At 51.0% G+C, this 25,815-nt stretch overlaps 1 protein-coding gene across 2 annotated transcripts in view; it reads left to right on the forward strand.

The window, feature by feature from the left end:
* Positions 1–25,815, forward strand: part of Kcnc1 (potassium voltage-gated channel subfamily C member 1) — a 42,104-nt gene that overhangs the window by 4,627 nt on the left and 11,662 nt on the right. The window lies entirely within an intron of this gene.

The raw sequence follows: 25,815 nt of genomic DNA on the forward strand, positions 1-25,815 counted from the left end.
GAGAGAGAGAGAGAGAGAGAGAGAGAGAGAGAGAGAGAGAGAGAGAGAGACTCTGTGAGAGAATATGTGCATGCATAAGAATGCCAGGTCAGTGTGTCTCTGAGAGTTATGTGGGCAGGTGTGGACATGCGTGTGTGAAGCTGTGTATATGTGTAAACTATGTGCTCAACATCATCTATGCACACGCAAGGTGTTCTGTGTGACAGGCTGTGTGGCTATGTGTTAAGAGACTATGAGGCCCCGTGTGTGACAATGTGTGCTTTCTATGAGAGGGATCTTGGCTGTGTGTCACTGTTGCTATTTGTGTTCATATGTGAGAGAAACCTGGTGTGGCCTGGGGGTATCCGAAGGAAGATAATATTCTGTGGGTTCTGTGCCTGCTGTCTCCACCTCCCGAGACCCTCAGATGTCTGACTGAAGGCATTTCCCTGCATGTCACACCTCAGAAGACCCATGTCCCAGCCAGGCCAGTTGTGCATGTATGGGCCAGCAGTGAGGTCACATCCCCCAAGGAGCTGTCAGGATGTTGGCTGTGGGACATAGGAGTTCCTTGGTTGGAGAAGGAAAACCCGTCGGAGCTACAAGGGGTAACAGTGCTGGCTAGAACAGCTAGCTCCCTGACCTTCCAGAGTGAGGGTTGGACAGTGAGGTGAGCTGTGGCAAGCTGAGCCCCACCTGAGACCTAGGATGGGGGTTGCAGCCTCAGACACACATAGGGTGTGAGTGGTGATGTCACTATGGAGATGAGGGGCTGAGGGGCTTCCTGGAATGAGCTTCCTGGAGTCATGCTGAGCAGACGCTAAGGGGTGAGCAGGTGTTGGCAGGGAGAGGCAGAGGCAGAGCAGTATGCAAAGTCCCAGGCCTGGGAGAGCTGGTGTGTAGAGCCAGCTGGCTGGGAACCTGCTCTCCTCACCTCCTTGGAAGTCAGCTGAGGTCAGAGGCCATAGGCCTTTGTCTGTGACTTACTTGTTACTGGGAGCATTGTCAGATCAAGGCCAAGGATGGTCTTCCTAGGTTGCAGGCCAGGAAGTGTCCCTAACGTGTGTGTGTGTGTGTGTGTGTGTGTGTGTGTGTGTGCACATGCGCGTGCGTTGACATCAGTCTCCTCAGGTCATTTGACCTGATGAATGCCAATGACCTCAAAGTTGGGGAAGCCCTACCTCTGTGCACTCTACTGTCCACCTCTCCTGACTCTCTGTCCTTCTCTGCCTCTTTGCCCTGTCCCTTAGACTTTGGGACCTGATGTAGCCCTAACTCTTCTTGGCTCTCTTGGGAAGGAGTCACCTAATGGTTACAATGGAGGGCGAGCCCAGCTAAAGACTTCTCTTTCTTCCTCGGGTCCCACTTCTGAGACAACCCAGGCCCATCTCTCCAGCACCTTGTTACTATTTTTCCAGCTCTACTCCCAGGACCTTCCAGTCCATTTTTTTCCATTTGGCAAGAACAAAGTCTTTTTCAACTGAAAAACTGGTCAGGTCGCCAAAGCCTGTGGGACTTCCCAGGTTCATGCTGGGGCCTCTTGGGTCCAGCCTGATTCCAGTGTGCGATTGTCTGGCTTTAGTCAATGCTTGCTTAAATGATCATCTGGCCTGGCTTAGTTGCTTACAGTTGCTAGGTCATGTACAGTTCCCTCTGGAGCGCTCTTTCTGCCTAGCTCACTGCCCCTCCTTTATTCTTCACATCAAACCACAAAACTGTCCTGTAGCAGTATCCTTCCTGGCCCCTACAGACAGCACCAAAGTTCAAAAAGTCCCAGGGTCCTCCTCTTCAGAGCAACAATCTGATCGGTGACTGGCTGTTTGTTAGAAGTTTTACTCAATTTAGTTTTATCTCTGCCAGGTTCTAAGTGTCCCCTGCACTCAATGTAGTATGAGCTTTTGTGACAGGGGAGGTTGAGGCCCAGAGAGAAGGACATATTTCTCAAGGTCACAGGTGAGCAGGTTGTCTGTCATCTCCTAACTCCAAGCTCAGCAGGTCCTTAAAGTCCCACCTTGGGGAAGGATTGGAGTTTGGCACTCTGTGGGCAACTTCAGTGTCTGGAGGTTTGGTACTGGCTCCCAGAAGCTTTGAAGGTTGTTGGCCTAAGTCTCTCAGGGAAGACAAGACTTCTCAGAGGTGGGGGAGGGTTCCGGTAGGGGCTCATTCCAGGGCCCACTGCCTGAGCCAGAGACCTCAGGCCTCCCACGACAGCTGAATTTAGTGCCTCTGGCTATTCTGAGCAGTCTCATGACCAGAATATTCCACTCTGGACCAAAAGGTCAGGGCCTTAAGCCACACCCTGCTGTCACTCCTGGGTCAGCCTGGCCACCACCCAGTCCCAACTGAATCTGTGAAGGTGGTTCAGAGGCAAAGGAGAACCGAAGAGACTCCAGGGTAGGTGGCTGCCAGCCTTTGTTCAGGACTTTCCATGAGCATGGGCTATGGCATAGACGGCAGTTCTCTGAACACCTCCAGTCACTACAGTTAAAGCACATTTCTTCAAGGGCATGGGTTAGATTGCAAGTCAATAGGAAAGCAGACCTTTATCCAAACCATGACAATAAGTATAGGGACCCATGCAATGGGACCTCGAAGTAGGGGCTAGATAGACAGTGGGCTCATCTGTGAAGCACTAGGGCAGAGTGTGGGTGGGGGTAGCGGAGTCAGTGAGTGGAAAATTACCATCAGGGAACATAAGGCTAAATCGTCTGGAGCAGGACGCACATTGGAGGCAGACTAGTGTGACCAGACACCACCAAGCATGGGGTTCAGACTAAGCCCATTGAATTCTTTCCCTAAAGTGAGTGGCATTTTGCAGGAAATGTACAGGTGGACTGGCGCAAGGGGCTTAGGGAAGAATGGTTGCCATGTTCCTCATCCGTATAGGCTCAGTGAGTGGAAGACTGCCACCACATGTGTCAGTGGGGTCCAAAGGCACCGCCCAGGCTTTCCGGTGCTCTTGGCTCCCAGTTTTAAAGAATCGCAGAGCGCACCTCAATGTACTGCCTGTCTTACTGCCGCACCCCAAATCCACTCTGGATGGAGGGAGAATAAACAGTTATTTGTCCTTTCAGAGCCACCGCTCGCCACACACTGCCTTGGTTCACGGATTCTCCCAGCGCTCCCCAGGGCCACATTATTATTATTTCCAAGCCACTAACACTCAGAGAGATGGAGTCACGTGTCCGAGGTTCCTTAGCTCAGGAGCAGGCAGCCAGCATTCAGAGCCTGCTTCCTGTCTGTGTTCCAGAGATGTTAGGGTCTGCCACCTGCCATGCTCCAGGCCTGGACTTCCATCTGGTTCCCAGTCAGGGGGTCCTGCTCAGCAAGTCCTGACCAGATAGAAGGATCGGAGCAGGAGGGCCATGTCCCAGTTAGGTTAATGGAGCTCTTAAAGGACAAAGTGTCTCCATAGTGCCAAGCCGTCTCCCACCCCCATTCATACTAGCTGGGTCCCACAGGAAATGGCAGAGGAACCAGGGAAGAGGAAATGTATCTCATGCTGTGGAAAGAACACTGGCTGATCCTTAGCTCTGAGTTTGAGGCCTGCTGTGTATCCTGCTATCCCCTTTGGTCTGGTTCCCTCAGACCTCCTGGTCTCCAGGTTTTGTCTTCACCTCCGGGCTTCAGCTCCTCTCGTCCCCACACTTGCTGTGCTTTCTGCTCCCTACTGAGCATGAAATCTACCCTCCTCAGCTCCCAACTCTCAGCCTGGCTGGCTGCCTGTGCCACACGTCCACCCTTTGGACTGAGGGCCCTGGGTACCTCGGCACCCAGCTTGCACAATTTAAACTAGACTTGAGTGGACAAGTTCTGAAGGCCTGGAGTTAGGGATGGATGTACAGACCATCAGGTGTGGACAGATGATGTCTCAAACAAATTCCAGGTTGTAGGCATCAGACAACTAACCCAGAACAAGATTTATAGCTTCCCACTGAAGCTACTGAGATGTTCTGGGCAAGACCCAACTCCTTGGGTCATTCAGGAAAGTTGATGTCAGTGAGCACTAAGAATCTCCTAGCCATTCTGGGAATTTAAGAATCCTGGACTTCAGCTGAGGTAAGGGTCTTACTGCTGGCTGTCATAGAGGCTTAGCGGTAGATGCTGCAGGACCATCCTGCCCAGGATATGACCCTTGAGAACTTCCCAGGGTCCTTCAAGAAGTTCAGATTATCAATCTGTGTCCTAAACAGGTTCCATTCCTAGAACTGTCCTTTCCTAAGTGACATAAATGTTAGCCAGGGAGCGTTCCTGTCATGGGGACTACATAGGCGGCTCTGTTCCAAGCATGGCCCCTTGTCTAAAAGCAACAGGAGTTTTGGGTTTGGGACGTGCTAGAAATAAGGACTCAGGCCCCAGCCCAAATGGCCTAGTCAGAACCCACACTGTTAACAGGCTCCCCAGATGACTGGAACGCATTGGAGGGTGAGAGGAGCTGAGGTAAGCAGTGGTTCATAGCCTAGGAGGGGAAGTGACAGAATCCATGGACCACTAGATAGTATGTGTAAATTGGCTGTTCTGTGACTCTGACCTTCCTTGTAGCCTGGGGGTGGGATCCCTTCTCAGCAATTCCAATCGCCTCTGTCCAGCTGCTCAGGCATAATGCTTTTGGCTGGGCTGTCCTTCAGGTACTTTTTCTCACATTCCAGCTTCAGACACATCCAGCGTCCATCCACACACCATCACCCCTAACCTCTCTAGCTGAAGGTACCATCTCTTTTGTAAATTATTGCAGCGGCCGTCTGTCCTCCTCCATCAGCCCTGTTCACCCTGCCCAAGGCCCTTCTCTACAGGGTAGCCTAGGCTACCGTGACCCCATCAATCCATTCTGTCTACCTGTGGATTTGGTTTCCCTCAGAGGAGAAGCCTAACTCTTTCCAGGGACCTCACGGTGTGTGTAAGGATGCTCCCGCACCGCAGCCTTCTTTCTCATGCCCTCCGCCCAGCTTCCACTCACTCATCTTGGGACCTCCTCTTCTGCCTCATCTCACCTCCCTCCGACTCCCCTCCATTTTGGTATCCCAGGTTTCTTTTGGGCATTTGACATTCTGTGCGTCTTCCCTTCTCACCTTGCTTGTTTTCCTAGCGCATGGGTTCCATGACGTCAGTAATCTTAGCCTCTTTCAACCAATCGTGACAGAAAACCTAGCGCAGTACCTGGAATAAGATGCATGCTAAATAAATATTTGCTGAAGGTCAAGTGATCTGTGTGGGGGCAGGGGCATGTCCGTAATCCCCTCACGCAGGAGGCAGAGGCAAGAGGGGCTCCAGTGTGAGGCTTCATAGCAAGGCTTTGTCTGAAAACAAACAAAATTACGGAATGAAGAAGACAATTATGGGACCTGAGTTCAAGATCAGACAGAGGTTGCGTGCCTTTGAGTCCACCCCTCACTGAACCACTTCCTTCTCTGCCTACCTGGGAATTGCTTCCTCTCCCCTACTGGAGCCATGATGAATAGGCCAAGGTGGGGTGACAGACTGTGGTGATGACTAGATCTCAGTATGGTTATCTGCTACAGCAGGCACTCCGGGCTTATAGATGGAGGGGTTCACATCCACGTCCCTCTCCACACTCCTGTCCCCGACTCCCAAACAGAGCTCCGAGATGAACACACATGAGCTCCCAAGTCCTGCATGGTACAGCCTAGGTGGACTTCTCCTGGGACGATCTTTCTCTTGGGGGTCAGCCAGGTTTTCTACCTTTCCCTCCACGACCTTCCTGCCCCCTCCCGCCCTCCTCCCTCCATCAGCTGTGTTTGTGGGAAGTTCTAGGTATTAGTCACTGGATTTCAAAACAGACTCCTTCTCCTGAAGGGCTAGAAAGGATTTATTTCTTTTTTATCCTGAATTCCTCTGCTTGGAGCCTCAGTCATGCATTCAGTAAAAGAAAATGTGGAGCAGCTTTCTCTCATCAGTTCCTGGCTGTTTGATCCTTGCAATGTGACTCAAAGCCAAATCTCTCTTGAAGGCAGGCCTCTTGAATGGGGAGACCTGAGTTCAAATCTCAGCCTCACTACTCACCAGCTGTGTGACCTTGGACAAGTTCCCTAACCTGTCTGTGCCTCAAGAGAATGCTATTAATAGCTCCTGACTCAGGGAAGTTGGGAGGATTAAATGTGTTAAGCACTCAGCCCAGAACCCAGAACGCCATCAGTGTTAAATTACTGTGGCCCTCATTATCTTCTTACCAGCTCGTGGCCCTGGAAGACCCAAACCTTTACCTGGTTCCCACCCACCTTCTTCTTTGAATCCCAAATACCCTAAAAAAATAACTCTTTGAGGGGTCACCTAACCTACCCTGGCCCCTAGAACCACATTTTCCAGACTTGGACTCCCAGGATCTGGTTTTCATGATGTCACTCTGGGAGACAGGCCTGGATGCTCCCATGAGACCACTGTGTATCGCAGGCAGGTCACATTCCCCTTGAACCTCAGTCTCCCTGTCTATTGCAATGGGCTGCTTATCCCTTCTCTTCCTCCCTCCCTAGAGGGAGATGACAGAATTCTACCTGCTGGATGAGAGGGAGGGAGAGCAGGCAGGCAGCTGACATCAGGTTCTGGCCAGGAGCCAAAAATTTCATGATCTTAAACGCTGACAGGTATGTGAATGTGGTGGGCCTGGCAGTGGAGGAGGCCATGTCCCTTAGCTCCAAGCATTGTAGCTTCACAGCAGGGAATGTTCAGGCTCAGGGAGGGGCGGTAGAATGGGTCTCTTGAACCTTGGAGCTGCAGGATCCTGGGACCAGGGATAAAGGCTACTGTTGGTGCCAGTGGACAGTGCCCACTCTCAGGTGGCGCTACCCCGTCATGCTGACGCCAGGCTGCGTGAGGACGGGCTAATATTAGCAGGGGCAGCCCCAGACAGCTGAGCTCAGGGGGCCTCAGGAGCCAGCCTCACTGTGCTCAGGCTCAGGCCATGGCAGGCAGCGTCATGGCAGACAAGGGAAACTGTCCCAGCCTCTGCAGGGCCTCAGATGCCCCTTCCACCTCTCACTCGATGGCTGCCAGCCCTGTTTCTATCTTGCCCATGCCCCATAGCATCCTATAAACTACCTTCCCTCCACCACAGTACAGGAAGGGACTCCTGCATCTCACCTGCACATAGAGAGCCTTCCTGGGCTACCGTTAGGACTCAGTATTTATTTATCCAGCAGATATTGAGAAGCTCCTACTGTGTGGTGGGCACCACCATCTATGCTAGGAACCATGTTAGGAATCAAGCCAGAAAGAAAACTATCAGACATTGGTGTCCTCGGACCCTTACATCCCAGTGTGAGAAACCGAAAAGGAAACAGTGGAGGTGCACCATGTCCCTGGGGACTAGTGCCACGGAGATGGTGATTTTTAGCAGAGGTGGCATTGAAGGAAACGGGGGAGAGGTTCATGTGACAGCTGGGCAGCGGAGTGAGTTAGATGTAAGCCTGGGTATGGCCAGGCAGATCAGGGTCAGGGGACAGTGGCAGGTCAGGAAGTGTTGTGCTCCCCCACAGACTTCCTGTCTTGGTGTTCTCCTCAAGCCTCCCAGCCCAAGAGCTCCCTCCTCTGACGGCCCCCTCCATGGCCACAGCAGCCCACACAGACTGGCTCTTCACAGAGCTCCTGCTTGGCTATAGGGTGGTTATTGTCTTCCCGCTGAAGACCAGCCATGCCTAGTTGCCATCAGACTGAGACACTGAACTGGCTCCAGAGCTGGGTGTGAAACTGAAGGAAAGTTAGTGAGGGGTCCTGGCGGATGAACCACAGGTGCTTTCAACCCCACGGCTGCTTCTACGCTTCCTTCTACAGAGTATGTCACAAAGGTGGCTAAGGAAAGGTGGTGGGCCACAGTAGCCATACTGCCTGGGTCCATCCTGGATCTGCAGATCAAAAACTGTGTGACCCCTGAAGTACTCAGCTAGCTTGGCTCACGGGTGGGAGGAAGAAGAAAGATACAAAAAGCTCTTCAGAATTCCAGTGGCCAGGACAGGTGCAAATTAGATCCGTCTCAGTATTTCTTCAGGAAGGTGTTTTGTGATCATGTTCTGAAGTCACTAGCCTTGGTGGTTCTTAGAGCACAAACCTAATGTCCACAAATAAAGTTGGTTATTTCTGTAGTGACTTCCATGGATCCCCAGGGCTGCTGGGTAGGATGGTTCCCTGAGGACATATTCTGCCCTCTTAGGTGGTAGAGGAGACCCCTTTTGAGTCTCGTTGCCCAGTCAGGGTTGAAGACATGCTTCAGACCACAGTTGCACACCAGGGCCAATGTCTCACTCATTAAAGATGAATTAGTATGTTCAACCTCAGGGACTCTCTGAGCCGCTGTGAGGAACATGGCTGCCTGCTGGGCCATGGCGAGCCAGCCGGAGCCCTGGAGTGAAGGCCACAGCTGGGCTCCCTGTCATCTGCTGAAGGTGAGCCCTGTGCAGGGGCTGCCTCACGGAGCCATGGATACCCCTGACTTGGCTCCTAAGAATCCTACACATTTGGTGCCCAGCCAGTACATCTCTAGGCCTTCATCTCCTTAGGTGTGAGGTCTACGTAGTAGGGTTGGAGAACCCAGTGTTCAGCAGCAGGAGGAAGATTTTAGGGAGATAATATGGTTCCTAGTAAGGCCATGTATGGGGGTGGGGAGACTACCATGTCAAAGGCAAAGAAATGATGTCGGGAGGAGACAGGACTAGAGGGAAGGCCTTTGGCCGTGACCAGGGCTGGATTGTGGCATTCCTCTGTCATGGTTTGGAATTGAATAGATGACATCTGACTAAGTACGAATTTGTATCTTGTAGTGGGGTGAGCATCTGAGAAGCAGAGCCCCTGGTCTGGCTCCTGGAAGCTGGAATAGCACCTACTAAGGGCCGCATCTGGCAGCACCCACTAGGCCTGTGCTTAGATTCTTCAATGTTCAGTGAGGCCTTGGCCGAGCCAAGAGATGCAGAATGTACAAGCCTGGTGGCCTCACAGCCTCAGGGCTGTGAACCACCATCACCAATGATATATTTAGTGGCAGAAAGGTCAGAAATGCCAGGCCCTGGCTTCCCTTCTGGGCAGCAGGAGTTGTGTCTCCTGAGGCCTGGCTGTCACCAAGCAGATGTATTTTTTTTCTCTCAGTCTGGGAATTTGAGTGCAAGCCTGGGAGTTAGGAAGCATGGTGGCTTCCTGTGCTGTCTGCCCTCTCTGAAGCCTGGGACTACCCTTGAAATCCTGTGCATTGGCTCTGGCAGCCCACCCACCCTTCCCTTACAGACTCCTCCCTCCTCAGCCTCCTCGCTCCCAGCCTCCCTGCCTGCCCTTGCTTGCTGTTTTCTGTGACGAGGGTGTTTTTGCTTCATTTGTAAAATGGATGTAGCCTTGGTGGCGAGTTTAGGTTCCCCTCCCTTGTGGAACGGTTCCCAAGCTTTACTCCTGGAACAGCCTGAGCTGTCCTCGATGCTCCCTCTGGGAGCGTTTCCTTCCTCCAGCCTTCTAAATACTCTACTGGAGTATGTTTCTTGGACTCAACAGAAACCCACGAAGGTACAAAGTACACCTAAGAGCATGGAGTGCCTGGATAGACCAGGAAATCCATAGATTTTGGTTCACATGGTGTGTTTCCAGATAGTCTTGCAAGGAAGAAGGATTTGACATTACGCCCATTTTATTGATGAAGGGGGAGAAATGGTCTAGAGAGATTAACTTATTTGTCTAAGGTCACCTAGTAAGGAAGTAGATGAGATCCAGGTCTTATTTTGAAAGTTATGGTAATCGGCAGCTGGGCCAGTCTGAGTTCTTTCTTGCTGTGAGTTGTGATGATTCTATGGTCAAGAATGACATGTCAGATGGGCAGATGAGTGACAGATGGAAGAGTTAATGAATGGAGGGATGAACGTGAGGGTAGACGAATGGAGAGAAGGAGGGCCCGGCAAATCAATGGGTACGCAGCTGGGCAGGAACTAGGTGGATGGATAATCGGGTTGGCTAGTGGAAAGATGTATGGGCGGGTGGGTAGATGGATAGATGGATGAACAGAGGAATAGATGTTTGGAGGTGTGAAGGCATAAAGAAATGGATGGATGGGTGGCTGAGTCAATGGGAGGGTGTTGTGAGTGTGTATGTGGGGGCGGGCTGGTACGAGTGCATGGGTATGTGCGTGGTTGTGGGTACTCAGTCTTCTGCGCATGCACAGAGGTCAGAGGAAGACATCTGGCTTCCTGTTGTCTGAATGGATATATTTCTGTTTCTGGCCTTCAAGGCTAATGAGGGAGTACTGTCTCCTATCACATGAACACATCCTGGAGAATGGGGCTTGAAAGCTGAGGGCTTCAGGGGGGAACATTGAAGCACACAGATGCAGGAAGTGAGGCGGCCAGAGGCGGAGATGGGCTCTGAGGTGGACTGAGAGTGGTGAGGGGGAGCACTGGAGGCTGATCTCAAAGGCCTGGACCACCCTCAGAAGGAAGAGGTTTTCATGGGGAAGAGAAAGCCGGATCAGCCTGGGAAGGCATGAGAAGCAGAGTTTCCTGGCAGGACATGACTGGGGTTAGTCAGGCTCATCTCCCCACGGCCACTGGAAGGCAGATGGAGTATGCTGTCTGACCACAGTGAGCATGCTATGATTTCATTCTTTGAGAGGGGTGGTGCTATTTCTCCTTTCTCCTGGTCACCAGCCTGGGTGAGCAGTGACGGAGGCGTGAGCTTTGGTGGCAGGGGATGTAGTACAGAAAATAAGGTCTCCCTGGGGAGCAGAGCTTAGACTAAGTTCTACCACCTTCCTGCCATTTTTCCTTACATCCCCAGACTCTAGCAGTGACCCATGGCTTTATTCCAGTTACCTGGCAAGGGCAATAAAGGGACTGTGGGCCTGGATGGCCAATCAGTGAGCTGAGTGTCGCGGGACCTGCATGAAGGCGTTGGTGTTGCAGTCTGGAGCACACTTTTCCAGCTGAGGCTAAGGCTGTGCATTTGCACAAAACACAGCAATGTGAGCTCCAGCCGCCACCACCGCCGCCACCACCCCTCAGCTCTGTTCTAGCATTCCCCAGCACTCTGCTGCACCCCCCGCACACACACATACACTGGCCCCAGCAGTCTCCCTGGGAAACCAGGTCCCAGTGAGTGCCTGGTGTGCAGCTAACTGCTCATTACAGTCACGGCTGCGGCTAAGTATAGCTCCTGCACACACAAGACCAAGACAACAAGGGAAAGCCTTTCCATAAAAATAATAATAATAATAAAAGCCCCATACCCAGACACCCAGACAGCCACACACACATGCGCCCACACTCACACACAGTGGTAGCCATGTGCACATGGACACACACTTGCACCAACACAGTGTTACCTCACCAACCCATTCATTTGGCAGAATGTCTATTGGGTGATGGAGTGTGGTCAAAGGCAGATGTTCTGGAGCCAAAAAGTCAAGTCTCCAGTCCTGAATGCGTCATCGCGACCAGGTTACATAATCATGGGTGACTTACTTAGTGTCTTTGAGCCTCAGTTTCCTTTGTAAAATTGAGCAGGTAACCATGGCCACCAGGGAAATGCCTCCGTAGATAAAAAGCACTTGCTGTGTAAGGAGGAGGACCTGAGTTCAAATCCCTAGCATCGGCATAGAAGTTGAGTGTGGCCACACAAGCAGCTTGTACCCCGCTCTGGGGAAGGTGGAGATGGAAGAGTTTCTGATGCTTCTGGCTGCCAGTGTAGCTTCAAGCTCAATGAGAGACCCCCTGTCTAGGGGACACAGAGAGCAAAAGAGCAAGCAAGACACTGAATGTCCTTCTGTGACCTCCCTGGCACATGTGGACGTGCATGGGGGTGGGAGACAACACGCCTATGAGTGAACCTTAGAGTCAGTGTAGGACTGAATGAGAAGCAACGCAAGGTGTGTGAGGTGAGTGTGGCTCAGAATGTGTCACTACCAGTACTTACCTACTGTGTGTCTGACTATGTTTTGGAAGCATTATCTAGAGATGCTATTTCCAAAGGGATATTGTGTGATGTCTGGTACACAGTAGATGCTCAGTAAATAGACTATTTTAATGACTGAATGATTGAATGTTTGAATGCTATATCAAATGGGGGCCAGATGTCCTCTGAGCTTTCTCCTCCCAGGAGATATCCACCCACATTTGTCCATCCCAGGCCAAACAGTCATCAGTCTGTGGCAGAGCCCAGGCAGATTCCAAGAGCCAGCCTGTCAGAGTGGGTGGGGCTTGTTCAAGCAGCAGCCCCTGAACTTCAGGCAGCTGGATGCTAGACCCAAACCCAGAGCCAACTCTGGCCAACTCCTGATCCTATCTTGGGTAGACACAGGAGTCCCACAGACTCTGACAGACCCTAGTGCAGATGTAGGGTAGGCTGGGGCCTCTGGCTTGGTGCAGGGAATGTTTGCATTTGCTCAGGAAGGAACTTGGGTCCAGTCTAGGTACAAAACAAGCTTCAGGATTGGAGACACTGTCACTGGTTGTCACTGTTCCCAACCTTTGAATAAACCGACTGTTAAACTACCCAGGCCATCTCCTCCCTTCACACCTCCTCAAAAGGAAAGTGACATTTCCTCGTGCTTTTTAAAGCCCAGACTGGCTGGGCCAGGCCTGGGTGTGGGGTGGGGAGGGTGTGGGTGGCACTGGGAGTCACACAGCCCATGTCTCTCCTCACCTTGAGTGATCTCAGGATGCTGGGAATAGACACGGTCTCATCACCTCCCTGTGCGCCCCAGATTCCAGTGCCAGTGCCCAGATTTCAAAGTCCCCGATCTTGCACCCGTATCCAGGCTTTGAATTCCCTCCCCTGTTGCTGTTCTGTCCCATAGATGGGCCAGAAGCCATTGAACAACAGCATAGATACCGTCAACTAACTGGTGTCCTTGCTGGAAAGGTACCACGGTCACCTTGTGTCCACCTCCCTGGGTGGTACATGCCATGCTTGTGTCAGATGGACACTGAGGTCTTTGTGTAGCGCTGTTCCCAGTGTCAAGGAGGTGAAAGGGCTTGTGCCCACTGCCACTTTATACAGGTCCAACATGTGGGGCTGAGTGTTCCTGTTTCCAATGGCAGCCTAGAGAATGGTTACAGAGGGTGTTAGTGGCCACAGAGTTGTGGAGAAAGAGATTCCTTATGCGAGTTTGGAAACAGATGTGCTCTCATTGTGACAAAGTTCATGTGGACCCAGACAGGAGCGGTACCTGTGAACCCATGATTGTGTGTGCGGCACGTGTAGGCAGGACCAATGGCTCTCTTCCTCTGAAGGCTGCAGGGAGAAGCTGTGCCCAACGTGCAGACAGAGGACTGAGGCCCACGGATCAGGAGGTGTGTGTGCCCATGACCACCTCTGCACAGATGGGAAAATGGTGCTCTATGGTTTAGGGAAGGGTCTGTCTTTCTCCTACTAATTAGAAAACTTGGTTGGACCCTGAGACAGAGCCAGGCAAGATTTACGGAGCCAGCTACATCCTCGACCTTGTATGCTTATGAAAACTAAGAGCGTGTGAATCACTAACGCCCATCCAACTGGACTCTGAATGTGGGTGAATGTTATTGTATGTAAATCGCATCTCAGTGAAGCTTGAGTATTGGTGTAAGATGATTCACAAGTTCCCCGGGAGAAAAAGAAAGAATAAGGAAGGTCAGCTTACTGGGAAGGCTGGTTCAGATTTTAACCTCTTCAGCTGTTGAGGGAACAGACCACAGAGATGCTGAGAAAAGGGCGTTCTAGGCAGAAGGCACAGCTGGTGTAAAGCCCCAAGGCAGACATGTATCCAACATGTTTGAGGGACCTGTCTGAGGATGCAGATGTAGGCAAGAAGGACAATGTGCACCTTACTAGGCAGGAAGACTGGACAGGACAACAGCTCAGATCAAGCAGGGTGTCTCCTAAAGGAGAAAGGGGAGCCTTGCTGCACCCTCTACGAAGACTGACACAGCTGAGTGTGTGCAGCAGCCATGTGGGAAATAGGAGATGAGTCCAGAGACCGTGGCCACGAGCCATGGGAAAGATAATGGCATGGGGGGCGGGGCGCGGGGGATAGATGGCAGCATTGAGGGTGGGGATGGATCAGAGTGGGGTTGGGTTTAAGCAGAACCACCAGGATTTCCTTACAGATTAAATGCAAAGTGCGACAGAAAGAGAGATGCTGAGGATGACTGCGAGGTTTTTGGCAAGAACAACCTGGAAGGATGGAGCTGGAGAAGCCTGCGGGGGTGGCGGGTGCTCAGGAGTTTAGCTGCCAGGTTAAGCTTGAGCGAGTTACTAGAACACCACTTAGGGATGCCAGAGAGGTGGGTGCAGGAGACCTGCATTCAGGGGAAGAGCTGGGCTGGAGGGAAGCCTTCGAGAATGTGCTGTGTGATGTTCTCACGATGGGGAAACAGCATTGGAGTCATAACTGAATCAGCCTGTGTGTGTGGCGGGTGGGGGGGTCAGGGGGAGTGGTGATGGGGAGATGGAGAAGAGAAGCCAGTGCATCCTTCAAGTGTGAGGCTGGGTGCAGGGTGTGGAGAAGGAGAGGGAAGGCTATCAGGAGGCCGTGGGGTCCCACGAACTATACCAGAAGGGACTGAATGGAAAAGGAGCAGCTGGTAGTCCTGGAACCCCAGGGGAACCCCAGGGGAAACTGGCTCCATTCTCTGCTCATCCTGTGGCCTCTGTGCACACCAGTGCTTCCCCTGGGAAGCCACTCTAGCCCCAGGGCTTGATAAAGCCCACTGGATACCCTGTGCACTTGCCTCTGGACCCTTGTCACCATAGGTAGGTGCATTTTCCTCTGCATAGCCACTTAACAAGTGTCGGCTCACCTGCTATCTATGTTTGTGTCCCCTATTTAGTATCCTGCACAGGCTGTGAGCACTCACCAGTCAATGTTCACTGCCCTCTCTGTGCCTCCTAGAATCGCCTTTTATTGCTCTCCCCCAAACACATACGCACATGCACACGCACATACACACACGCACAAGCACACACACACACACATCCAGATATGACATAAAGTGGACACTGGAGCAAGAGCAAGTTTCCCTAGTGGGCTCCTGATAAACTTTTATATCTCTTCCGTGGAGCTCAGAACCTCAGTCTTCTCATATGTAGAATGGGGACAACTGAAACTACACTGGTAATGACCCAATTTGTTTGGTGTGTGTGTGTGTGTGTGTGTGTGTTGTTCACATAGAGATTCAAAGTAGGAAGGTCAGTAGTAACTGATAGAAAGCTGTATCTGCTACCACCATTATGGAAAGACTAATGTCTTCCTTCCTTCAAGGGGAACTTGGGATAAATATGAAGACGAGGTATAAAGAGTAAGTGGAGACCCCCCATAATTAGACATCCAAATTCAAAACTCACATAGTTGGGATTGAACATAAGACGCCTTCTCTAACTAAACAGAGAAGGGGGAGATGCCAGAAGCCAGGACCCTCGCCCTTACCCTTACCCCCTACCTTTCCCCACCTGCACAATGTCCTCTGAAGCTTGGCAACTGCAAGATCCTGCTTAGCAACTGCAGATAGACTCAAAGCAGAGTACCATGTCTTCTTAAGAATAGCAGGGAGACCATAACTCAAGCAGTGTACCATATCTTCTGAAGAACTGCAGGTAGATCATAATTCAAGGCAGTGTACCATATAGACCATGACATGTTTCAAGGCACAGGCCAAGAAGATTTTGTACTTTTCCACCACCTGGACCCTCTTACCCCCTCCCCTTGTAAAACATGCTATAAAAAAGCATTTCATGTTCAAAAAAAAAAAAGAAATTAAAAAAAAAAAGAGTAAGTGGAGAGGCACGGAGTTTTCTGGAGAGGCACAGAGTTTTCTGGAGAGGCACGGAGTTTTCTGAGAAACCTGTTTCCAAGCCCTGCCTGCCATATCTTAGGTGCACATGTCTCAGGGACACACAGAGTCCAAATTGTCTTTTTTCTGCAAAATGGGGGTTAGGAAGTTTCCTAGAGAGAAACGAATAGCCCTGCGCTCTGGTGAGCATGTAGGATGGTGACGGTCAGTAGAGCTCTGTGTCACTGTGACTGTGGTGGCTGTGGGGATGGAGGCAGCATGTGCCAGACCTGCCCACCTATTGTGGATGCTTAACATCAGCAGGCCTGAGCTGGTGTGAGGACGCTGGAAGCTGGAGTGTGGAGGGAGCCTGGTGAGGAGTGGCTAACTCAGCTGGGTCCCGGCATCTTCCAGCATAGGCTATCACTGTGTTCTGTCCACTCCAGAGAGAAGCGCTGGAGAGGAAGGGGTGGAGGTGGATTTAGACAAGAGATAACTACTTCTCTTGGAGGTGTCCGAAGGCTGAGTGAGTGGCTGTGGCTGTGTCAGTGACCCCCTGCAGGCGGTCACCAACAGAAACATCTGCTGAGGCTCACTTGCAGAAGGGATGGCAAATGACTCCTCTGTAGGTCCTGCAGGAGACTCTTTACTTCCTGATCTGGGGAATCCTGTTCCTGTTTATCTTATTCCAGCCTCTCCCCCCCACCCCCCTCTGTGTGTGTGTGTGTGTTTTCTAGAATAGATTTGAGGTGTGTAAGACACGCCTCCAGAGAAAACAGATAAAAACAGTGCAGAGTTAGCTGAGTTCCCAGGCAGTCAGCAGGGCTGCTGAATCATGCCTTTCAGACAACCAGCAGAGGAGCACATGCACCAGGAGACTTGGCTTGTCCCAGTATCCGAGGAAGGTCTCATGTGGGACACTGGTGTGCTTCTGAGTCTGACGTATTACTGGAGAGGTGAGAGCAGTCCACCACCTGTCGCCTCTCCTGCCTGCTTCTTAGTGTGCTTTCCAGGAGAGAGTCTCAGGCCTCTTCTGAACATGGGGACACAGTACGATAGTACAGCCATAGTCCCCCGATGTCTCTGTTACTCTGTCTGACAAAGGCTGGAGCCACGCTGGAGCGTCCAGATGGGCTCGCAGGGACACCACCATGATGACTTGTGTCACATGGTCGTGTCCATCTGGCTGCGTGAAGGAGCTGATGAGATACAGGGAAGCATGCGGCTGTAGGGCGGAGTGGGAACTGACCTACCACTGAGAACTCAGATACTTTAGGGTCAGGATCCTTCCGCACAGACCTCACGCTCCTCCAAACAGAATGTCTCGCTGGGTTGGCAAAGCTTTCTATGCCAGTGTGTGGAAAGTACCAGAAAACTGGGGCCCACTAGAGACCCATTGGCTAGAAATTAGGATAGAAATTCACAGGCAGCCATGGCTCAGTCCCCACTTACTCTGTGACCTTGTTTGTCTTTCACCCCAACCCCAAGTCCTCCCAGTCCCAAATCAGGCACTCAGCACTCAATGCAGAAAGCTTGTATTTCCAGGAGTGTTCAGTCTCCATCCTCTGAGAACCATGGCCTGCCATTCTGGGCCTTGGATACAGCTAGTGTGGTCTATGCAGTACAGTCCACGAGGACTGTGCCTTCAGCTCTTGTGAGGAGAAGGCTGTCTCCTGCTGCTGATCTGTAGTTAGTAGGCAGGTGGCAAACAGAATTCAGGAGGAAAAAAAACCCTCTCCCCTTAGCTGTTGTTGTAGCTCTTCTCCCCCTTCTCTGGTAATTTGGGGAAAAAAAACAAAACCCTAAACACTGTGTTAGAAGAGAAACTGTGGTCTGACTCTTGTTCTTCAGAGCAGGGAACTGGCAGTTCGGGTGATTTCTGCACCCCCTAATTCTTCCCTGAGTCTGAGGAAGTCTCAGGCCTCAGAGCATTTCCTCCGTTCCCCTCAATTGTGTCTGAGTGTGTTTATCACTGTTCAATCTAAGGCCCATAGGACTAGACTTCCCAGACGTTACCACCCAGCTATCAGACTATACGTGGCAGAGCTGGGTTTCAAACGCCATACTGGATGGAAGTCATCCCCCAGGCCTTCGCTATCTCTGATGGCTTTGCTTTCCAGTCTCTCTTCTTGTGCTTCCTTGAACATCGGATCAGAGCTATGTGAAGTGACAGTCTCATCTTGTCTCATGAATCCCAAATGCCATGTGGACCTGGGGGCCTCCAGGCCACCTGGGACATAAATGAAAAGCGTATCTCTGCTCTTGTCCATACTTGCTGAGCCAAGACTACTTCCTGGGTGGGTCAGGGCTCTGTGTTTGTATATCTGCTTTCTCAGTCTCCTCAAAGCCTCCACTGCCACCCTGGTCACATGAGCCTGTCCTGTCTTCTTTTGCTCCTTTCCCCACCAGATTCCTCCTTGAAAGAGGTCTAACTGCAGCTGTCTGTCCACACTCCCATGGAGTCTGGGTCCACCCCTTTGTCCTTGTTGCTAACTTCTGGGGTCCTTTGTCCTAGCTTGTCAAATGTTCCCCAGGCTGTGCCTTAAGTACACAGCCTGACACTGTGGCCAAGGCTGGCCTTATCAGACTGTGTCCCTCTATGACTTGGTCACTGTTGCTAATCATCTAGCTAGAAAGTGGCCTTGAGCTGAGAGTAGACCTGGTCCTCTGAAAGGTAGTGGTGTTGTTTTGTGCCTCAGTTTCCCTGGTTACCCCCCCCCCAGCTCAATAGCCTCCTTTCCCTGGCTGTCAGCCGCTCTGCTTCTCTGATGCTGAGCGGTGGGCAATGGTGGATGGTCCAAGTAGATGGTGAACTGGCCAAGCCGGGCAGGACTGACAACACATCTGAATGTCTCTTTGCGCCTGTCTTCTCTTGGCACTAGTGCCCTCCCTCTCCACCCTCTCCCTCCCCCCTCTTTACATTTACTTATTTATGGTATGTGTGCACATGTGAGCCATAGCTTGTATGTAATGTGCACATGCGAGCCATAGCTTGTATGTAGAAGCGAGAAGGAGTCAGTTTCTGCCTACAACTATGTGTACACCAGGGATCAAACCCAAGTTGTAAGGCCTGGTGGAAAAGTGCCTTTACCCGACAAAACATCTCACTAGTCCCTGTGTGCAGTCTTGTTCTATCATTGTTGCCTGGAAAGAATTGACGAGCTATCCAAGGCCACCCAGTAGAACTGGAACTAAAATTCAGGCTGGTTGTCTTCAAGGTCATAAAATTTCTGTTCAGCTGCTGCCTCCTTTGACAGAAGGACTTGATCTGCTCTTGGCCCAGGGCAGAGAAGGCGGGGGCACTTGGAACCAAAAGGGTTGGAAGAGGGAGACAAGGTAGAGCATTGCCCAAGCAAAGGCTCAGAGTGTTTCGTGATAAGAACCCAATGCCAGAGCCTCGTGTGACCCCTCAGGCATCATGGGTCCTGTCTCTGCTCTTCTCAGAGCCCCTCTGCCTTAGGCAGCTTGTGTCCCTGGCTGTGTCTCCATCTGTATTCCTGCACAAAGGTGGCTTTTCACAGAAGACCTTGCAAATCAGCTCTGTCTCAGTGTCCAGAGTTTCTCAGATCCACATTTCTACAGTTTGGAGTAGAAATCAGCTCAAGACACCATAAGTTCAATGGCATGACAGTCAGGATGTGGGTAGAAACAGCCTTTTAAGGATTTATGCATGTTATGATTTAATAAAGTCCAAAGGGTAAAAGTACAAGATTCATCTGAGATGGAAGCGTATGATAGCTTCTGCCACCTTAGGAGTTTGTAGCACTTTTGTCATTGCTGCCTGGTTAGGGTGTGACCAATCATAGGGCCAGAAAGGGGTGGTGTCTGTCCTGGCTTCTGACTTCTATGAGGCCTGAGCATTACCTTTCCTGATCCTGGCCTAGCTCTGGGATTGAGAATCCTGGCATGTGTAGGCCAAGTGCTCAGAAAAAAGATTCTGAACTATGTTCAACTCTCTGCTGGGTCTTCCTCTACTCCTACTTGACTGACCTCTTCCTTCTTGGAGTGGGGTGTGAGTGACCATTTCTGGTATGGAAAAGCATCTGGATTCTGAGATGAATCTCCCCTTGGTCTTTGACATACCAGCCTCACGCTGATCTCTCCAGGAGATGGTCTATCCATGTATACACACACTACAACCCACACATGCATACACTTACTCTTTTTTTTTTTCATTTTGTCATTGCTTATTACTGTTTGGCTACATTCTCTATAATTCCAGGAGCATCTTAAACAGACAATGTGTCTATGTACAGTGAAAACAAACAAACAAAATGGCTTACAACACCAGGTAAGAGCCACAGTTTAACTGTACATGTTAAGAGATGTCTGGCAGGGACAGCCTGTTTTCTGCACCACAGACAACTTACATGTAAGTCTCAGCATTATGAATGCCACACACTTATTCTTAAACGTGCCTCCCCCTTGCATACAAACACACCATAGACAACACTCGAGCCATATATATGCACACTCATGCATATACCACACTTCATGTAAGCCGGGTGTGTGTGTGTGTGTGTGTGTGTATTCAATACCACATAGATGCATCCATGTACCTCACACACGTCTCTCCAACACACAGGAATTATACAGTGCACACAGCCACTACTTAATTCTCCCTGAGCCCAGAGAGAATTCACATACATTTTCACCATGCACACAACCAGCTCCGAAGTTACACGGTACTTCCCTGGATGCCTTTCCCAGCACACAGACTTTCCAAACAGCCTCCCTCGGGCACACTCTGCTGTGCACACACACTCCTCAGCTCATACCACCTCAGAGCCCTGCAGGGAGCGCCTTCCACCTACTGCTCCCTGAGCAGGTGCCAGCAGGGGAGGAGTAGGGAGCAGGAGCGGGCGTCAGGACCCAAGCAGAGCACTGGGACCTCCCTAGGCTTAGTGCTGGAGGCTGTAGAGAAAACAAACAAATAGAAAGGATTTGAGGTCTCCAAGGGTGTAGCTTTGTACACGGTGGGTGTTCCCAACCTAAGGAAGACCAGATGAGACTAATTCAGTTTCTAAACCCAACTCAACTGACAATTTATTTAAGACAATTGACCTCCCTGTCTGCTCTGTATCACTGACTTTGATGGGTGTTGTGCACCATCGTGGGGCAGATTCCATTAGGCAGAAGACCTGACCTGCAGTTTCTGGAAGCCTGAAGTCTGGACCATGGGCCTGATTAGTCATCGTGGGCTCCTACTGCCTGCAACCGTAATCCCCCTCAGAATCTCTGAAAGAGACCAAGCCTAGCTTTCACTTTCATGGTGGAGGGAGGGGAGACAGGTCAAGGTCACACAGCGAGTGAGTGGCCGAGCATCCTGTCAGTCCCCGTGGTGTGTTACGACCAGAGCTTGTTCCTCAAATGCAGATGGTAAGAACACAGATCCCCACAGTGAACCCCTGAACAGATCTGAAAAGGAAGCACAATTCTCTGAAGGCAAGCGTGGCATAAATAATTCATAAGTGAAAGTCATAGTACGTGTTGGTCATTTCAATAGATAGCAGGTTGCCTTTCCGATTTATGGTTTCAGGGGTGGGGCTGTGATAAAAATAACTTGGTGATTTCTAGAACATCTTAAGTCAACAGATCCCTAGTAGGTTTGTCTGACTTTACAGCCAACAGCCTCACTATCCTGGTTACCATAGAAATGGGATGCCTTGCTCTGTTGCTATGGCTACCACTTTCTAGAACACAATTGGTGGGTCTCATGGTTTGTGATTTGGTTCTGGGGGGGAAAAAAATTAAAAAGAGCCAGAAACTACCAGTTTGTGTTTGCGTAGCACCGTCAAGTAGTTGCAGCTGAATGTCCTGAATTTTGCAAGGCAGCCACCTCGCTGGCCAGGTTGGGGGACAGCTATCTCTGGGCTACCTGACAGAGCTCTTCATCCTCACGTCATAGTCCCAGGAGGGATCAGCTGACCTGGTCCTGACTGTGGTGGGGCTCAGCTGCTCTGGGAAAGGGCTGGATAAAAGAGCCAGCATTACAGGAATGGCAATTTGAAGGTGGCAGGGAAGGCTGAGGGGGCAGAGAGGCAAGACAGGCTGGAGCTGCCCGAGCTGTGGGAAAGTCAGTCGCCCCCTAGTGGGGATGAGGTGAAGCTAAGCAGAGGGCTGAGTGGAAACTGCCAGAAGGGTACCAGAGGCTGAGTAGCTGGGTGTGCCTTTGTGTGTGTGTGTGTGTGTGTGTGTGTGTGTGTGTCTGTGTCTGTGTCTGTGTCTGTGTCTGTGTCTGTGTCTGTGTCTGTGTCTGTGTCTGTGTCTGTTTCTGTGTCTGTGTGTGTTCTCAAAGACGGGTAGGAATGGGGGTTGTATGCTGTGTGGTTCCACCACTACTCCATGTGCTGCTCTGGGTGTGCACACATGAGTTGTCTGCGCACACACTACCAGAGTGTGGCAGGTTGGTGTGAGGTAGCATACTTTGTTGAGGTCTCTGTGGGTTGGCTTTTGTCGTCTGTATGTGCTCCAGACACTGAGCTATATTGTCTACACCTATGCACTCATGTCTGAGCTTAGGACATCGGCTAGGTGTGCACGCTGGGTCATTGAGTCTATGGTCTGTGGGTGACTTGGCTCACTGTTCATATAGGGCACAGGTCCCATCGCTTGCCCTGTGGATGACAACCCCAGCATTACTCTGAAACTTTCTGTCCTGGACCTATCAGGAAGAGCTTGCCTCTTTGTCTGGGTCAGCGATCACCATGCTTGTGTGTGTTGTCCTACCCCACCCCTGACCCCACCATGGTCTTAGCTGTACTCACTCAATACTGAATCCTATGAGGTCTTTTCTACCAGGGGCTCAGCAAAGGCTGAAGGCTACATAGGATGCAGGTTGGACCACCCAAAGTTACTCTCATCACTGGTCCAACCTCAAAGGGCTGCTTCTGCTCCAGAGCTACTGAGTCTGGGTATCAAAGCCTAGGATCCACAGAGGTGTGGCCACAATCAAGTCTAGTTGGATCTAGTCACCTTTGCCCTTCATCAGTTACATGGGACAGCACGGCCTGCTCTTACGGGGTCTGGGAAGAGGAGGCCACAGTCAACATCCAATCCAGGGCTGGCTTCTCAGGCAGCTTGGTGGTGAGAGAACTTATTGAATGAGTTGATAAACTTGGCCTGTCTCAACTCCCTTTCTCTCTCTGAAGCTGTTGGCTTGGTCCCCAAACCTCTGATCCTGGCTTACCTTTTGGACACAGTAGGGATCTGTGTAGCAGGGACTGTTCTACCAAAAGAGTATTCATAGTAGGTTCTGGAACTTTGGTAGTTTTTCCTCTCTCCTCCCAACCTTGAGTCTGACAAAGGGAAGGGCTGTTTTAGCTTTGGCTGGGCTCTGGCTGCTCTCCTGCTAGCCTCTATGCTTAATGAAATACTAGGGTATCTCAGCACTCCAGAAGTTGCTTCTTTCACAGACCAGAAAGGATCCATATGGACCCAGAGGTCTACAGGGCCCTGTGCTTGCTTTGCCCTTGTGGCAGCAGAGGCCGAGAAGGGAGCTGTCAGGGAGTCTGTCAGGGCTCTTCCTGATGGAGTCTTTTCTAGTCTGGCTCTTGCTTACCACCCTTTGTGTGTGGGGCCCAGGCTCCACCTTGAGCCTTGATAAGCATGAGTTTTCTCATGCTCATCATGTGTGTTGCATGTTCTAATTTCTGGTATCTTTCTTAGTTACTCTCATTTTTTGGAGATAGGGTCTCTCACTTGACCTGTGGCTCACCGATTCAGTAATTGGCCAGTGAGCTCCAGAGTAATTGCCCCTCGGCTCTGGGATTATAAGCACACACCACCACACTTGATTCTTTTTGTTCTTCTTAATGATTTATTTCAGTTGTATTCATGTGTGCGAGTGTTTATCTGCATATATGTATGTGCACCATGTGCTTTCATGGTACCTGTGGAGGCCATTAGATTCTCTGGAGCTGAAGTTATAGAAGTTGTGAGCTACCATGTAGGTTCTGGGAATTGAATCTAGGCTCTTGAAAGAGCAGCAAGTGCTCTTAACTGCTGAGCCACCTCTCCATCTCCAACTTTTATTTTAAAACATGGGTTCTGGGGATGAATTCCAGGATCCATGCTTGCACTTTACCAACCGAGTCATCTCCTCAGCCTCTCTGCCTAATTTTAATAGGATCTGGCTGTTCCCTGGGCATCCATGCTCCTATGAAGATCAGTATTATGAGGGGACAAATTAGAGATCTCTGAGGGCTTGTGGGACTCCGGGGAGATCAATACCCTGTCTGAGCTATTCTCCTGAGCCTTTGCAAACACTAACGAGCCATCGCTGGAGACAGACTTGTGGCCTCCCTGGGTGTTTGTAGAGATTCCTTGAGGAGTGCCTTGGCAAACTGCCTCCTAAGTACCACAGCTGCCAGTGGGAGCCTCGCCCCAGGGGAAGGGCTATTAATGGGGCACTGAGGATACATGGGATTTTCCACCAAGAGTGTGTATGGCCAGAAGTCTCTCTGGAAGAAGGAACCTCGGGTGCAAAATCACAACGGTAGTGAGACACTATGGTCAGAATGGCAGAGAGGTGCATGTGGCAAGCATGTACATGTAGAGTGGGGATGCTGAGAAATCAAGCACAGCACAGGGCATAGCCTGGTGTGCCAGGCTGGGGACTCTGGGCTTTTCCCTGTGGGTGATGTGGCATCTGGCAGGGGCAGCTCTGGGACCAGGAGCTCATAGGACTGAGGCCTAGAGCCAGCTTTGATAGCAGTGGCCCCATTGAGAGAAGATACAGAGAAAAGGGTGTGGCAGTGGTCACTGTAGGGGAGGGGTTGGCCTGTCCTTAGGGAATCTAGGCTGTGAGGGTCAAGCTCTAAGGGAGGTGCTGGGGGAGTCCAGGTCCAAATACGTAGCAGATGAAGATGTACTTTTTTGCCCCAAGAACGTGGTGACTTGGGAAAGGCTGCAGAGACGTGTGAACTGGGGTTGAAGGTGGTTGACTCTCCTTTTGCCTCTACTCTGCTTTCCTGGTTTGTCTTCCATGCATCCCAGGTCTAGAAGAGCTGGATCTCGAGAGAAGAGATTTCTGGAGTCAGAAGACCTCTTCTCTGCCCTCCTTCCCTTGGCTTTTGCCAGCCCCATGTGCTTCGAGGGTTGGAGGGGCTCATATTTTCAACCCACTGCCCTCCAGGGGGTCTGTGTATGTCTTCTCCTGAGCTGAACAGGGAGCTTCCAGATAGGCGGTGAGAAGCCTCATCTCTGTGCTGGGATTGGTGAAGAGAGTCGGGAAGAAAGGACGGATGGGGGACTGAAGGCTGCTGAGCGGTGAATGGCGGGAAAGGAAAGGGGAGAACAGAAGGAAGGGGGACAGTTTGAATAGAAAAAAGGAGGGAGAGGATAAAAGGAAGAAAGAATGAGCAAATAGCTGGATGGGTGTGTGAATAGAAGGAAGGTGGGTACGTGTGCAAAGGGGATAGCAGAAGGAAGGAAAGGAGGAAGCAAGAGAGGAAGGAAGGATGCAAATGGGTTTGAGATGTAGCCTATGAGCAAAGGTTCTGAGAATCGCACGGCTATTAAACCAACAGGATGCCAGCGCACCATAACAAGCAGCATACCCAGGTCTCTCTCCTGAGTGTGGGTTCAGGTAGCATGCAGCATGACCTCCTAAGACTGCTGGTGTTCTAAAGTGCTCTTTCCTGCTCTTTCTCTTCCTCCCTACCTGCAACCCAAAACATGGTTTGGAAGATCCACTTAGTTCTTGGTGCCCAGATCCTTCGGCAGGTTGGGCTCCAGGCCCCATAGGTCAACCCAACTGAGCCATCCTGAGACTCCTAGAGCACACCCCTGGAATGGAGGAAGGGCACCTGTGTCCACCCACACTAAGGCTGAAGCAATCTGCTGCTGATTGTGATGGCTAGGGGCACTCTTTAAGTAAACAAACTGGAGTCAAAGGAAACAGATACAGCCTCTGGGAGCCAGATTCCGGAAGATGGGTTTCTTGTATCTCTTTGCACATACCAGTCCCAGAGTCACAGTCACTGTAGCTAACCATGACAAACACCTCAGATTTCAGATTTTTTTCCTTTTGTTTTTGTTTCTCCTGAGAGTATTTGTATTTAGTGACAGCCAACCCCAACAGAACCAGGCTTCTTCTACTCTGTGGCTCTGC

This window comes from Grammomys surdaster, unplaced genomic scaffold (genome assembly GCF_004785775.1).
Source record: "Grammomys surdaster isolate TR1022 unplaced genomic scaffold, NIH_TR_1.0 125769, whole genome shotgun sequence".
NCBI lineage: Eukaryota > Metazoa > Chordata > Mammalia > Rodentia > Muridae > Grammomys > Grammomys surdaster.